The sequence below is a fragment of the Lynx canadensis genome, chromosome X (assembly GCF_007474595.2).
Source record: "Lynx canadensis isolate LIC74 chromosome X, mLynCan4.pri.v2, whole genome shotgun sequence".
NCBI classification, from domain to species: domain Eukaryota; kingdom Metazoa; phylum Chordata; class Mammalia; order Carnivora; family Felidae; genus Lynx; species Lynx canadensis.
This window is the reverse complement of record NC_044321.2, coordinates 94,469,969-94,485,970: the sequence shown is the minus strand read 5'-3', so window position 1 is coordinate 94,485,970 and position 16,002 is coordinate 94,469,969. Positions and strand designations below refer to the sequence as shown.

At 45.6% G+C, this 16,002-nt stretch overlaps 1 protein-coding gene across 4 annotated transcripts in view; it reads right to left on the bottom strand.

Moving 5' to 3' along the window:
- DOCK11 (dedicator of cytokinesis 11) overlaps nt 1–16,002 on the bottom strand; it is a 201,503-nt gene that overhangs the window by 149,727 nt on the left and 35,774 nt on the right. The window lies entirely within an intron of this gene.

Sequence of the window (16,002 nt, the reverse complement as noted above, 5' to 3'; positions counted from 1 at the left end):
GTGTGCCTGGTGCAGGCACGGCCAGGGCAAGCCTGGGTATCGGAGGGAGGTGTTCGATCCACCGGGAAGGGCACAAAAGGATGAGGTTCTGGGTGGCACGGTCAGTGGGTCCCTGTCGGGACTTCCAGGTGACCTGGCTACTGATAGGAGGGCCCCAGCTTGAGGCTAGGGTTACAAGGAGCAGGGTGGGTGACTGAGAAATCCAGGATAGGACTTATTGATTAGAGCAATACTAAGTTAGCATTTACCAAGCCCTTTCTATATGCCAGCCACTGTGCCAGATGCCTTCTCTGTGTTTTCGCACGTAATACTCATGACCCCCCTATGAAATAGGCTTGGCCTGGGGGTCCTGGCTGGCTCAGTCAGTGGAGCATGCAACTCTTGATCTCAGCGGTCATGAGATCGAGCCCCACATTAGGGGTAGAGTTTACTCATGAATGAATGAATGAGTGAATGAATAGAAATAAGCTTAATCTTTGTCACCGTCTTACGGACAAGGACTCTTTGCACGCGACCCACGCTACATGACTAGTCTGCCGTCAGAGCTAGGATTCGAACCTAGGTCTGGGACTACAAAAGCTCCGTTCTTTCTACCTCACCCAGCCTTTCCTCCCCTCAGAAGTACACAAAGAGGGGCGCCTGGGTGGCTCAGTCGGTCAAGTGTCCAACTCTTGATTCCGGCTCAGGTCATGATCTGAGGGTCATGAGATCGAGCCCCACATCGGGCTCCGTGCTGAGCGTGAAGCCTGCTGGAGAGTCTCTCTTTGCCCCTCCCCCACTTGCGCGCACCTGCACACTCTCTCAGAAAAATTTTTTTAATTAAAAAAACACGAAATACATAAAAATACTAACACGCGAGAAACTGAACTTGGAAGAGGACCCCACCACTTACTTCTATCCTATTTTTCTTCACTGAACGTATCGCCGTGGGATATAATATCTACTTTACCTCTTTGCCTATTTGAGGGCACAGATTTCCCCTTTCTAATAATACTGCTCTCCTCGAATCGAATTAAAATTACTTAAAAATTTTTATTTAGAAAAACTACATAAAGAAAACTTGAATATAAGCTATACTGAGAGTTAGTGTCAAAATGGAATCGGAGTTATATTTATATTTGTGTACACAGCATTAGAGACAGTCTCCAACATATTACATCCACAGACTCCTTTGAGAAGATTGTTTTTTTTAAGTTTTTATTTAAATTCCACTTAGGCAAGGGGGCGCCTGAGTGGCTCAGTTAGGGTTAAGCATCCCACTTCGGCTCGGGTCATGATCTCGCAGTTTGTGAGTTCGAGCCCCACATCAGGCTCTGTGCTGACAGCTCAGAGCCCAGAGCCTGCTTCGGATTCTGTCTCCCTCCCTCTCTGGCCCTCCCCCACTCGCTCATGCGTGTGCGCGCACACGCGCTCTCTCTCTCAAAAATAAATAAACATTAAAAAAAATTGTTTTTAATTCCAGTTAGGTAACATACGGTATAATATTAGATTCAGGTAAACGATATACTGATTCAACACTTGCATACAAGACCCGGTGCTTATCAAGACAAGTGCCCTCCTGAATCCCCATCACCTACCCCATCCACCTCCCCTCTGGTAACCATCAGTTTGTTCTCTATGGTTAAGAGTCTGTTTCCTGGTTTGCCTCTGTCTCTTTTGTTTTTTTTTTCACCGTTGTTCGTTAGTTTTGTTTCTTAAATTCCACCTATGAATGAAATCATACGGTATTTGTCTTTCTCTGACTGACTTATTTCACTTAGCATAATACTTTCTGGCTCCCTCCATATCGTCGCAATGAGCAAAATTTCGTTCTTTTTTTTTTTTAAACATTTATTTATTTTTGAGACAGAGACAAAGCATGAACAGGGGAGGGTCAGAGAGAGAAGGAGACACAGAATCGGAAACAGGCTCCAGGCTCTGAGCTGTCAGCACAGAGCCCGACGCGGGGCTCGAACTCACAGACCGCAAGATCATGACCTGAGCTGAAGTCGGCCGCTTTACCGACTGAGCCACCCAGGTGCCCCAAAATTTCGTTCTTTTTATGGCTGAATAATATTCCATATATATAAACACACATTCTGCTGCTTCTTTATCCATTCATCAGTCGATGGACACGGACTGTTGGCCTAATTCAGCTATTGCAAGTAATGCTGCTATAAATGAGAACAGTTTTTATACGTGGTTCACAATTAAGTCACAGCTGCATCTCAGTTCCATATCTGAGGAGCATCTCAGAGTTTCCTCTATGAGAGTCCTTAGAAAGTTTAAACCACTTTAACCAAAGAGCATCCTATTCAACAAATCTAAAAGATCCTTAAAAAACGGTATGGGGGGCGCCTGGGTGGCGCAGTCGGTTAAGCGTCCGACTTCAGCCAGGTCACGATCTCGCGGTCCGTGAGTTCGAGCCCCGCGTCAGGCTCTGGGCTGATGGCTCAGAGCCTGGAGCCTGTTTCCGATTCTGTGTCTCCCTCTCTCTCTGCCCCTCCCCCGTTCATGCTCTGTCTCTCTCTGTCCCAAAAATAAATAAACGTTGAAAAAAAAATTAAAAAAAAAAAACGGTATGGAAGTGCCTCACGAAATTAAAAACAGAACTACCATATGATCCAGCGATCCCACTTCTGGGTCTTTATCCAAAGAAAACAAAACCAGTATTTCAAAGAGACATCTGCACTCCCACGTTTACAGCAATGTTATTCCCAACGGCCAAGTCACAACGTAAGCGTCTGTCAACAGATGAACGGAGAAAGAAATGTGATGTATGCATATAGTGAAATATTATTCAGCCACGAGAAAGAAGGCCATCTTGCCATTTGCAACACCGAGGATGAACCTCGAGGACGTTATAAGGGAAATGAGCCAGACAGAGAAGGACAAAACTGCATGGTATCTTGGATAAAGAAGATATGGGGTGTGTGTGTGTGTGTGTGTGTGTGTGTGTGTGTGTGTGTGTGTGTGTGGAATATTACTCAGCCATGAAAAAAGAATGAAATCTTGCCATTTGCAATAACATGGATGCACCTAGAGGGTATTAGGCTAAGTGAAATAAGTCAGAGAAAGACAAATATCATACGATTTCACTTTTATGTGGAGTCTAAGAAAACAAAACAAAAACAGACTCGTAAATACAGAGAACAAACTGGTGGTTGCCAGAGGGGAAGAAGGTAGAGAGGTGTGTAAGGCAGGTGAAGGGGACTAAAAGGTACAAAAGTTCCAGTTATGAAGTCAAGCGGATGAAAATTACAGCACAAGAGGGGTGCCTGGGTGGCTCAGTCGGTTGAGCGTCCCACTTCAGCTCAGGTTATGATCTCGTGCTTCCTGAGTTCAAGCCCCGGGTCGGGCTGTGCTGACAGATCAGAGCCTGGAGCCTGCTTTCGATTCTCTGTCTCTCTCGGTCTCTCGGTCTCTCTCTCTCTCTGCCCCTCCCCCACTCATGTCCTGTCTCTCAAAAAAAATAAGTAAATGTTAAAAGAAAACTTTTTTTAAAAAAAAAAGAAAATTACAGCACAGGGAATGCAGTCAATGATATCGTAAAAACTTTATTTAATAGCAGACGGTAACGACATTTATCATGGTGAGCATTTCATAACGTATATAAATGCCAAAACACTACGTTGTGCACCTGAAACTAACAAAATGTTGTGAGTCAACTATACTTCAATTAAGATAAAAAACCTTCCCATTGGGGTAGGACCCGAAAGGAGGACATAGACTTGATCACTGTTGACGGTAAAGATGGGTGATTAGTACCTGGGTTCTCATTATTCTCTTCTGACAACAACAGAGAAATACTATATGGTGCCATTTATATGTGAAATCTGAAAAAAAAAAAAGTAGAGTGGTAGGTGCTGGGGCTGGGGGATGAGGGAAATAGGGAGATATCACTCAAAAGGTGCAAACTTCAGTTATAGGATGAGTAAATTCTGGAGCTATAATGCACAGCATGGTGACTATAGTTATGAATACTATATCGCATACTTGAAATTTACTCAGAGACCAGATCTTAAGCGTTCTCATCAAAAACAAGCATGCAAGGGGCGCCGAGGTGGCTCAGTCGGTTAAGAGTCTGACTCTTGATTTCGGCTCAAGTCATGATTTGATTTCACGGTCCGTGGGATCAAGCCCCGCCATCAGGCACGGGGCTCTGTCCGTGCTGACAGTGGAGCCTGCTTGGGATTTGCTCTCTCCCTCCCTTCCTCCTTCTCTCTCTCTCTCTCTCTTCCCCTGTTGCCCGCTTGGGCTCTCTCTGTCTCTCTCTAAATAAATAAACATTTTTTAAAAAGTATGCGAGGTGATAAATGTGTTAACTAATTTGATGGTAGTAATCATTTCGCCATCTATACGTATGCTAAATTTTCACACCTTACGCTTTAAGAATATACAATTTTCTTTTTCAATTAGACCTCAGTAAACCTGGGTGGGGGGGAAGATCGTCACAAAGATCTACGTCGTCTTAAATTTGAACTTGTAGACCCATAAGATCAAGTCAAGTTGATCATCCCCTATCACGTCTGTGAATACTAGTACAAAATGAGTTGAAACAGAAGAAACAATTCCTGTTTCGGGAACTCAGATTTTCTGATAGTAAAATTGGACCCCCCTGTCCTATATCTACCACGTTTTCACAGACCCAGGTAAAGGAAAGGGACGGCAACTTCCATGCCGAACATTCAGAGTCTGTGATCAAGGACTCAGAGAAGTTAAGTGAATAAAGCCCCATCTAAGAAGGCAAGCCTGGAGAGCCTGCGTGGCTCAGGTGGTTAAGTGCCCGACTCTTGATATCATCTCAGGTCATGATCTCACAGTTCGTGAGTTCGAGCCCCGCATCGGGCTCTGTGCTGACAGTGTGGAGCCTGCTTGGGGTTCTCTCTCTCTGCCCCTCCCCAGCTTGTGCTCTCTCTTTCAAAATAAATAGATGGGGGCGCCTGGGTGGCTCAGTCGGTTAAGCATCCAACTTCGGCTTCGGTCATGACCTCACAGTCCTTGGGTTTGAGCCCCGCATCAGGCTGTGCGGACAGCTGGAGCCTGGAGCCTGCTTCGGATTCTGTGTCTCCCTCTCTCTCTGCCCCTCCCCTGCTCGTGCTCTCTCTCTCTATCTCAAAATAAATAAATTAATTTTTTAAAATTATATTTAAAAAAAGGAAGGCAAGCCTGAGGCGCTGACAATAATTGCCAAGTCTTGCTTTTCGTCTTGCTTGCCAACTATCCGCTCAATACAGATTGCAAAAACAGTCCTCAAATTTCAAAGTTTAACCTGTTGAATTGGCATCTGTTAATCTCTCTGTACAATAATTTCACAAGTACCTGCTCCAAGTAACTCTGAAAAAGGAAAAAGAAAAACACAGAAAGAAAGAAAACCTTCTTTCAGCCTCCTAATGCAGTTGTGGAAACGCTTCCTAATGCGATATGGGAAAAAAGCGTAGGTCCAAAATGAATCACTTGTTTAAACGTTCAGTATATGGGGCGCCTGGGCGGCTCCGTCGGTTGAGCGTCCGACTTCGGCTCAGGTCATGATCTCACAGCTCGTGAGTTCGAGCCCCACGTCGGGCTCTGTGCTGACGGCTCAGAGCCTGGAGCCTGCTTCCGATTCTGCGTCTCCCTCTCTCTCTGCCCCTCCCCGGGTCATGCCCTGTTTCTCTCTGTCTCAAAAAAATAAATGAAAACATTAAAAAAAAATTAAAAAAAAAAATAAACGTTCAGTATAAAATAAGCCTTCCAGACCTGAAGCCTACAGCATGCCCTAGGCTTTGAAGGCTATGAATTCATGTTATGGAACAAGGCTTCACTTTTCATTTCAAACCAACTACACTGAAGCACCTGGGTGGCTCCATCGGTTCCGCGTCTGACTTTGGCTCAGGTCATGATCTCGCCGTTCATGGGTTCGAGCCCCGCATCGGGCTCTGGGCTGACAGCTCAGAGCCTGGAGCCTGCTTCGGGTTCTGTGTCTCCCCCCACCTCTCTCTCTCTGCCCCTCCCCGGCTCATGCTCTGTGTCTCTCTCTCCCTCTCTCACAAATATATAAACATTAAAAAAATGACCTCACTGCATGAAGCATTCTCCTGCTTCATTTGCCAGGGGGTAGCTGGATTGTAGAAAAAGTTGGGGTGTCTATTCTGAGTCCCACAAAGCTTACCCTAACGGAAGATCTGGGGCTGTGAGTGGGGCTTCGTCTCTTCAAGAAGAAAAAAAGGAAGGACTGACCTGACCTCCCCCCCCCCCACCAGGCCTCCAATCCTCATGTTTCCCCCACCCCCTCCCACAGGCTTGTTAAAAGCACAATTCAAATTGGAAGTGAAAGAGAGGCCACATTAGGAGTCAGCCCCCCAAAGAACCGCTCCCTCCGTCCTCTTCCAGTAGAATTCAGTTGTGAACTCTCTTGGCATCAGAGACAAGGAAAACCTTTGACTCTCAGCATTATCCTGATTTCATGGTGGCTCTGCCCTGTGGTCTAGAACGTATCCCCGGTCTAACTTTTGCTATTCAGCTTTTACCATTTGACTCTTAGACTTAACAGGGTTTCCCTTAAGAAAGCTTCCCTCACACACAAAAAGGGTCTTTTCTCGCAGGTTCGGAATTTTTCCTTCCTGCCAGTGTGTGCGCTCATGGTCAGAGAAGGCGCTTTTTCAGAACGCAAGAAAACCGGGTTTTAACCAACGGTACTTTATAAGCATTCAGAGAATAGCGAGGTCCCACCGCGAATTTCTGCACAGTTCTGTGGCGGCGTTAAGGGAAAGGCAAAAGCCTTCCTACAATCTGGAGAGAAGCAAGCATATGCTTCAGCCTTCTCCTCGTAAGCAGTGGCAGGAAAACCGTCAACCTAAATTTGGAACCTACTCCGTTTTCACCATAAAGAAAAGAAAAAAAAAAAACCCAAAACGGTTTGCCTTTGAAAGTTCTCACTCACTGATTTGGAAGCTCTCTTGAAATAACTTGCTAGTAATATTAGTAACTTTTTTTTTTTTTTTTTGAGAAGGCGGTGGGGGGTGGGGGGTGCAGAGAGAGAAGGGGACAGGGGATCCGAAGCAGGCTCTGCGCTGACGGCAGCGAGCCCGATGCGGGACTCGAACTCACGAACCGTGAGATTATGGCCTGAGCTGAACTCAGATGCTCAGCCGACTGAGCCACCCAGGCACCCAATATTATTAAATTTTTATTTTATTGTTTTACCTGTTTTTTTGTTTTTTTATGTTTTATTTATTTCTGAGAGAGAGAGAGAAAGGGCGCAAGCTCATGCCTGGAGGAGGGGCAGAGAGACAGGAGGACAGAGGATCTGAAGCCGGCTCTGCCCTGACCCCAGCGAGCCTGACGCGGGGCTCGAACTCACAAACCGCGAGATCACGACCTGAGCCGAAGTCGGACCCTCAACCGACGGAGCCACCCAGGTACTCCACATTCTACCGGTTTCTTACCACAACCTGCCAGGTAGACAAGGAAAATACCATCACTTCAACTTCATACGTGGAGAAACAGCCTCAGAGGCTTAATAAAGTTCAGCCATCTACATCTAGTGGCAGAATCAGGATTCAAATCCAGGTATCCCAACTCCGGATTCTCCTTTTAGCAGTGTTCTCCAAATTCAACTCGTTCACACACAATCTTCAGGACTTTGGCACACCTTCTGCACTACCCTATATTTCATATTTTTCTTCAAATCGCATCTCTCCTTCATTGAAATATTTATTCCAACAGTAAGCCGTATGTCACCCCCATGAAGGAAAATAAATCCGTATTTTTCTAATCTCTAATACAATAAAATTTTTTCTGGATTTTTTTTTTTTTTTAAAGGAAACTCTAGCCCCGACGTGGGGCTTGAGCTTGAACTCACGACCCGAGATCAAGAGTCACATGCTCTACCGACTGAGCCAGCCAGGTGTCCCACTCATAAAATAAAATTTAAAATATCAATCTTTGTAGTACGGTTTGGGACACAGTACACTTTCCCAGGCTTACTTAGGACCAAATCTGAATAGACTTCCATGGTGTAAACCCTAAAACTGTAAAGAAATGTACGATTCCCCAACCTGAGATGACTTTCTGATTTCTAACATAGAAAGAAAGAACAGGAAAGAAAGGAAATTCATCAATACAAATTTGGTTACCGTCTACTTCCTGGTCCAAAGAGAGGAAACAACGGCTCCTTATTGGGTGTCACTGACAGCATTAACCACTTAGATTTTATGATTTTGTGGTGGTTCCCTCTACATCTACTATATGAGGTGACTGACCTTTCATCATCTTAACTATGTATGTATCATTATAAAACCATGCTTGTGGGGCGCCTGGGTGGCGCAGTCGGTTAAGCGTCCGACTTCAGCCAGGTCACGATCTCGCGGTCTGTGAGTTCGAGCCCCGCATCAGGCTCTGGGCTGATGGCTCGGAGCCTGGAGCCTGTTTCCGATTCTGTGTCTCCCTCTCTCTCTGCCCCTCCCCCGTTCATGCTCTGTCTCTCTCTGTCCCAAAAATGAATAAACGTTGAAAAAAAAAATTAAAAAAAAAAATAAATAAAAAAAAAAATAAAACCATGCTTGTAATCCTAAAATAAATACGTACATATATATACGTGTATGTATATATTCAACCATCCAACCACTCATGTACTTGTTTTAACTGACATGAAATTAACATACAAAGTTATATCAGTTTCAGGTGTACAACATAGTGATTCGACAATTGCAGACATTAGTCAGTATGGTCACCATCTGTCACCACACAATGTTATTATAATATTACCGACTATATTCCCTATGCTGTACCTTCCATCGCTAAGGTATTTATGCTATAACTGGAATGCTCTTAATCCCCTTTACTTATTTCACCCATGCCCCAACCACCCCCCCGCCCCCGCCCCACGCTCTGGCAACCACCAGCTTGTTCTCTATAATACAACCACTCATGTATTTAAGAGCTCACGTCACTAGCAAGCCTCTTTATATTATCATTAGAAATGTAACCACATAATTTCCATTTTATTTAAAAAGCAATGATAATTGCATAATATATCTCTGTCTACAATGTGAAATCAGCCTGGGTTGCTTCTGCTTAGATATTAAACCAAAGGTCATTAGTTTACTGGTAAATCTTTTACTTTAGCAACCGGTTCTCCTTAAGAATTCTAAGAATGTAATGTCTCTTCTGCAAGTCTTCTGGCTTCCCAGAATCCCTCCTGTAGCACACTGGGAGGGAGACCAGAAAGTTTAGCAGCGGAGTACTGGGTGAATTCAAAACCCATTACCACCACTAACCACCCCACTCTCCGAGGTTAAGTTTCAGTGCAAGAAGGAGCACAGATAACAGCAACTAGTTTAGGAAATTCAATGACTTAGCCCAAAAGTCAGAAGCCCATTTCCACGGCACTGTGATCACACTACCGTTTCGATGGCATCTGAACATATTCTTCTTGGGACGCCTGGGTGGCTCAGTCGGTTAAGCATCTGACTCTTGGTTTCGGTTCAGGTCATGATCTCACGGTTTCGTGAAATAGAGCCCCGCATCGGGCTCTGCGCTGGCAGCAAGGAGCCTGCTTGGGATTCTCTCTCTCTTCCTCTCTCTGCACCGCCCCCCGACTCGCGCTGTCTCTGTCTCTCTCAAAATAAATAAATAAACTTAAAAAAAAAATGAACAGGTACACCTGGGTGGCTCGGTCACTTAAGCGTCCGACTTTGGCTCAGGTCATGATCTCACGGTTTGTGAGTTCGAGCCCCATGTCGGGCTCTGTGCTGACAGCTCGGAGCCTGGAGCCTGCTTCAGATTCTGTGTCTCCCTCTCTCTACCCTTCCCCCGCTCGCTCTCGCTCTCTCTCTCTCTCTCTCTGTCTCTTCCTCAAAAAAATAACTAAACATTAAGAAAAATATTTTTTAAATGAACATATTCTTCTCAAAAACAATCTCAGGCAAGAAGAACCTACTCAAAAAGAGGGCATTAGTCAATGAATCTCTCCTTCCCATCCTTCCTCTATCTCCCTCCCTCTGGAATTTCTCCAGATTCCCCCCCCTCCCCCCACCAAGGCTTTCAGCTCCCCTTTTGTTTGAGACACTGGTAGCAGAGTCTGGAGTGCTTTCTCCACAGAGAATATCTTAAAATAACACTTTGCACTCAAAATGGCCACTGGGGGCATGTAACTTCCGGCAATGCAGAAAAGAAAAGTGAGTTTGCGACATACCATCTATCGGGTCCCCTGCCAAGGTCCAGGCCCTGTGCTAGCACCTGGTAATGCAGAGATGAAAAAGAACCAGACCCTGCCCTTGAGAAGTTCACCGTTTAGCAGTGGTGGGCGGGGGGAGGGGAGATAGACCCAAGACGTTCAAGTTGATCGCAGAGGCTGTTGTAATTTAAACCCCGCTTGGCTTCCGTGCATCTGTCATACCCTCCGACAGCCCCATCTTCCAACAAAGCAACTGCACAAGTGTTTTTGCACACTCAAGCGTGCAAGCCTATATATTTATATTCGAATCCATCAGAAGAATTTCCCTGTGTGGGTGGATGTGGTCTCCGACGGTTTCCTCTGGTCTTCTACTTCTGTTGATAAACTCTGTAAGGTCAGAGACTGGGTAACCGTCAACGGTGGTGTGCCAGGATGAGCGGCGGGCAAAACAGAAGTGACAACGTGCCACCGACGGAGACTAGAGATCTCTGGGGGGCCCCCACAAGGCCCCAAGGAACCACGTTTGTGATAAATGTTTTCGTAAGGTTCGAAGAGAGGGTTTGACTTTTTTATGACCTTGTCTTTCCGAAATCACACGATTACCTTTTCCCAGCACGTCTCTTGCCCTCTTTCCCAAAAGGGACTGCAAGTACCGAAGAGGCTTTGTATTAACATAATCTGGCAACGATGCTGGGGGAGGGAAGGCCATCCTTCCAGTTAGCACAACCCAGCTTGGCAAAATAGACATGAACATATTTTAATGAAGATTGTTTTTCAGGGCAAATCTTGGCACAAAAACCCACATACAAACTGCATTCAAGACACCGACCTTTCTTAAAGCAGACAACTAAGGGAAGATTTGTCACTTTTCACGAGACCATTGGGCCGTGCTTATCCCTAGTCCACACCTTGGTTCGCGTCACTCCTGTGACAGCCCAACCTCCAACCTCTCTTGCCTACAGCCCTTCCTGCCTTTACCAACCACTGGTGGCGTTCACTCACATATAGCACGGAACTGCTTTGTGGGCGCTTTGATTATTTGTCTCCTTGGCAAGATTATAAACACCTAGAAGGCGGAACCACACCTCGTACTTTCTCTGTCACTTACACTGAGCATGACCGTATACCAAGTGAAGCCTTTTCTATCTGTTATCTCATGGAATTCTTTCCAAAACCCTGCAAGGGAGCTTCTCTTATTATGCCCATTTTACAGATGAGGAGAATGGGGGCTCAGGCAGGTCGAGGGTCGCACATTGGCGAGACAGGATTCAAACCTACTATCCAATGGAGCCCAGAACCGGCGCCCTTCCCCACGACACACATCGTAAACCTACGTGCGGCGAACTTAACAAAAACAACACACCTCCCCACCGTGTTTCATTTCCTTGGACAGGCTTTGCGTTTGAGGATTTGCTACAGCTTACTCAAACTATGCGATCATTTTTACCAAAGGGCGATCTTGCCTTCTCGTTGCCTGGATGATGCTGAGCAAGACGGGCTTAGAGAGCCGGCCAGGTAATTGGATGAGGAGTTTTGCATTTCCGAGCCGCTGCTCCCAATTTAGCATCTGCCATCCATGAGTAGGGATTTTAGCACCTCAGGTCTTTTACTTGGGGGAAAGGAATTGGCAGATCCAACGTCAAGAGGGTAAGAATCAAATTACAAAAAAAGAACAGTAAGACATTGACCGAGAGCCTTGAGAGCTACAAAGCCAGAAGCTTCTGTGGTTCATGAGGGATAACCAGCTGAATGATACAAAGAGACCGATGCTGCGTGTATGCCTTCCAAGCCCAAATGGCAGCACACGAGGAAAGCTATACCACTCTCAGAATGAATTTCCAGAGCTCGGCTTTAATTTAGGAACAACTTAATGTGCTAAGAATCGGCAAAGTGAGACTTTAAAGGTATTTAGATCCAACAGAGAAACACTGAGGAAAACGAAAACTCATTTTTCCCCCCTTTTTAGGGTTTCTGCATAGGGAGAAACCCTTTTTATGTTTTTGTAGTTTTTAAGGTTTTATTTCTTCATTATTTTTAAAGTTTATTTATTTTGAGAGAGAGAGCGAGCAGGAGAGGGTTAAGTGTCCAGCCCTACGTGCCACGGAGAGAGAAGAAGAGAGAGCCTCCCAAGCAAGCTCCTTCCTGTCAGCACAGAACCTGACTCGGGGCTCGAACTCACGAACCGTGAGATCACGACCGGAGCCAAGATCAGGAGTCAGACACTTAACCGACTGAGCCAGCCAGGCGCCTGAGGGAGGAAACCTTTCTAAATGTCAAATTACTTCCCTTTTCCAAGTCTATTTAGCTATTTATATAAACTCAAGAACTATTTTTAAAAACCTACAAAGAATTTACATAATTTTTAATAACGAAATAAGTCTGTATATATACTATATGATTACTTCAAACTCCATTAACAAGTGTTTTTCATTACAGCCAACTCAAATACTATGCAAATGATCTAGATTATCTCCAAATGAATAAACAGAATTTCAAAATAGTCTATCTTCCCCATAACTTCATTTAAAAAATTTTTTTTAATGTTTATTTATTTTTGAGACAGAGAGAGAGAGAGACAGAGCATGAATGGGGGAGGGTCAGAGAGAGACGGAGACACAGAATCCGAAGCAGGCTCCAGGCTCTGAGCCGTCAGCACAGAGCCCGACGCGGGGCTCGAACTCACAGACTGTGAGATCATGACCTGAGCCGAAGTTGGACGCTTAACCGATTGAGCCACCCAGGCGGCCCCCTCCATAACTTCACTTTAACCACTAATCCTAAATTTATTCCACTGGTTGGCTGACAGGAAAACTGATTTGAATTCAATCACCCCTGACTTCTTGTGTTCACTTTGTGCTAAGAAGCATTTAAAGGACTCAAAGACAAAAAGAGGTAAAAATGAAGAGAAAGGCTTGAAAAAATTGAGTGGCAAAGTATCTTTTTAAAACAAGAAGTGCCTTTTGTTTCTGTTCTTTAGCAAGCCTCGGTTGACGGGGAAAATGGGCCTTCGTTATACAAAATGGCTTTCCTTCTAGTAAATCAAAGAGTTCAACAAGTTCACAGGGACAAGAAGAGTTATGGCAGAAAATCCATTCATGCCAGGAGAAATTAGATCGTCTTCATTTTGTGACCATCAACAAATATAACCTGCCTTGGATCTTGGTGCCCACTTCCAACTTAAAACAAAAAAGAAATATCCTTGACTTTTTCCTGAGTTTTATAAACACAAGTATAACATATCTTGCATTCTTTTTTTTTCTAACATTTTTAAAAATTTATTTTGAGAGAGAGAGAGCATGCAAGCAGGGGAGGGACAGAGAGAGAGGGAGAGAGAGAATCCCAAGCGGGCTCCGTGCTGTCAGCAGAGAGCTCGACGTGGGGCTCGATCCCAAGAACTGTGAGCCGGTGACCTGAGCTGAAACTGAGACTGAGCCACTCAACTGACTGAGCCCCTCAGGCACCCCGCTGTGAAAGGTTTTCTGAAGGTCTTAAGTAAATAGCCTTGAGATGATCAGAAATGTTCCGGGGCACCTGGGTGGCTCAGTCAGTTAAGCATCCGACTTCAGCTCAGGTCATGATCTCACTGTTCGTGAGTTCGAGCCCTGCGTCGGGCTCTGTGCTGACAGCTCGGAGCCTGGAGTCTGCTTCAGACTCCGTGTCTCCCTCTCTCTCTGCCCCTCCCCTGCTCATGCTCTGTCTCTCTGTCTCAAAAATAAAACCATTAAAAAACAAAAAGAAGAAATGTTCTAGAATTGATCGTGGTAATGGTCGCACATATCTGTGAGTGCACTAAGAGCCTTGAAAATATACACTTTCTTCCCCCACTGTTGATATTTTTTGTAATTTTGTAGGTGTTTTCTCCTACGCATATTGTAAATAGTTGCGATCCACCACACACATGGGATAGTTATTTCATGTAAAATTTGTGTCCCACATTTTCACTTCACATCGTTGCCTGAGCATTTTCCACGTCACTTAAAAGTATTGCAAAGCAGAATTCTCATAACTGCAAAATATTCAGGCGATTCACCTAGTGTTGGGCACTTACGTTTTTAAACATTTGTTGATAGTTTTTTTTTTCTTTCTCTGTCATTTTTTTGAGTACAGTTGACATACAATGTTATGTTATTTTCAGGTATACAACACAGTGATTTGACAAGATTATACCGTATGCTATGTTCACCGCAAGTGTGGTTACCATCTGTCCCCAAACAACACTATTATAATATCATTGACTATGTTCCCTGTGCTGACTTTTATTCCCATGACTTAGTCGTTCCATAACTGAAAGCCGGTACCTCCCATTCTCCTTCTCCCATTTTGCCTAACCCCCACCCTGAACTACACATTTTAAATGGGTAAGTTGTATGGTATGTGAATTGTATCTGAACAAAGCTATTAAGAAAGCGAGGGGTGCCTGGCCGGCTCGGTAAAGCATGTGGCTCTTGGTCTTGGGGTTGTGAGTTCAAGTCCCGTGTTGGGCATGGAGCCTACTTAAAGTTTTTTTTTTTTGTTTTTTTTTTTATTAAAAAAACAAGGGCGCCTGGTTGGCTCAGTGGGTCGAGCGTCCAACTTCAGCTCAGGTCACGATCTGGCGATTCACGAGTTCAAGCCCCGCGTCGGGCTCTGTGCTGACGGCTCGGAGCCTGGAGCCTGCTTCCGATTCTGTGTCTCCCTCGCTCTCTCTGCCCCTCCCCCGCTCATGCTCTGTCTCTCAAAAATAAACAAAAAACATTTAAAAAAAAAATTACCAAAAAAGTTTTAAAAAGAAAAGTAGAAGAGAAAAAAATAACATACCCAGTTTCAGTTCCTTATACCTAAAAAAATCCCTCCAGTATTTGGTAAGAGATGAGTTCCCAGTATACCCACCATGTTGCTCCCTATTAGAAAATGGTTAAGTGTCAATGTGTGGGGATCTTACACTCCGGCCATAGATTCCGCCGACTGGCCCGTTGCAGAAGTGAGGCTAGCTGCCCCACCACGCCCCGAGGGCTCTTCTGGAACTCTTACGCACAGAAATACAAGACACACAGCTTCGTCCTATACAGTCACTGAGCATCAACTGCGTGCCAGACAATGGGCTACAAAGGTGGGCAAGATGTGGGTCCTGCCCTTCATGAACTCACAGGCTTGGGGAAAAGACAGACCCCTTGAAACAGAGTTAAAATACAACAGGGCAGAGGCTCGGACGGGCGACACAGAGACTGCTGTGGGGCTACAAGGAAGGGAGAGAGGAATTCCACTGGGGAAGGGGGCTCAGAAAGGAGGCAGCGTGTGCGCTCAGCCTCGAAACACCGAATAAAAATGCCCGTGGCGGACAAGATGAATAAAGGCATCACGGGCAAAGAAGAGAGCATAAGCAGGGGCGCCCGGGGGGGCTCAGTCAGTTAAGCGTCTGACTCTTGGTTTCGGCTCAGGTCACGATCTTGCGGTTTATGAGTTCGAGTCCCACATCGGGCTCCACGCTGCCAGGCGGAAGCCTGCCTGCGTTTCTCCCGCTCTGCCCCTCCTCTGCTTGTGCTCACGTGCTCTCTCTCTCTCTCTCTCTCTCTCTCTCAAAATAAATAACTAAACCTGGGGCGCCTGGGTGGCTCAGTCGGTTAGGCGGCCGACTTCGGCTCAGGTCACGATCTCGCGGTCCGTTGAGTTCGAGCCCCACGTCGGGCTCTGGGCTGATGGCTCAGAGCCTGGAGCCTGTTTCAGATTCTGTGTCTCCCTCTCTCTGACCCTGCCCCATTCATGCTCTGTCTCTCTCTGTCTCAAAAATAAATAAACGTTGGGGCGCCTGGGTGGCTCAGTCGGTTAAGCGTCCGACTTCAGCTCAGGTCACGATCTCGCGGTCCGTGAGTTCGAGCCCCACGTCG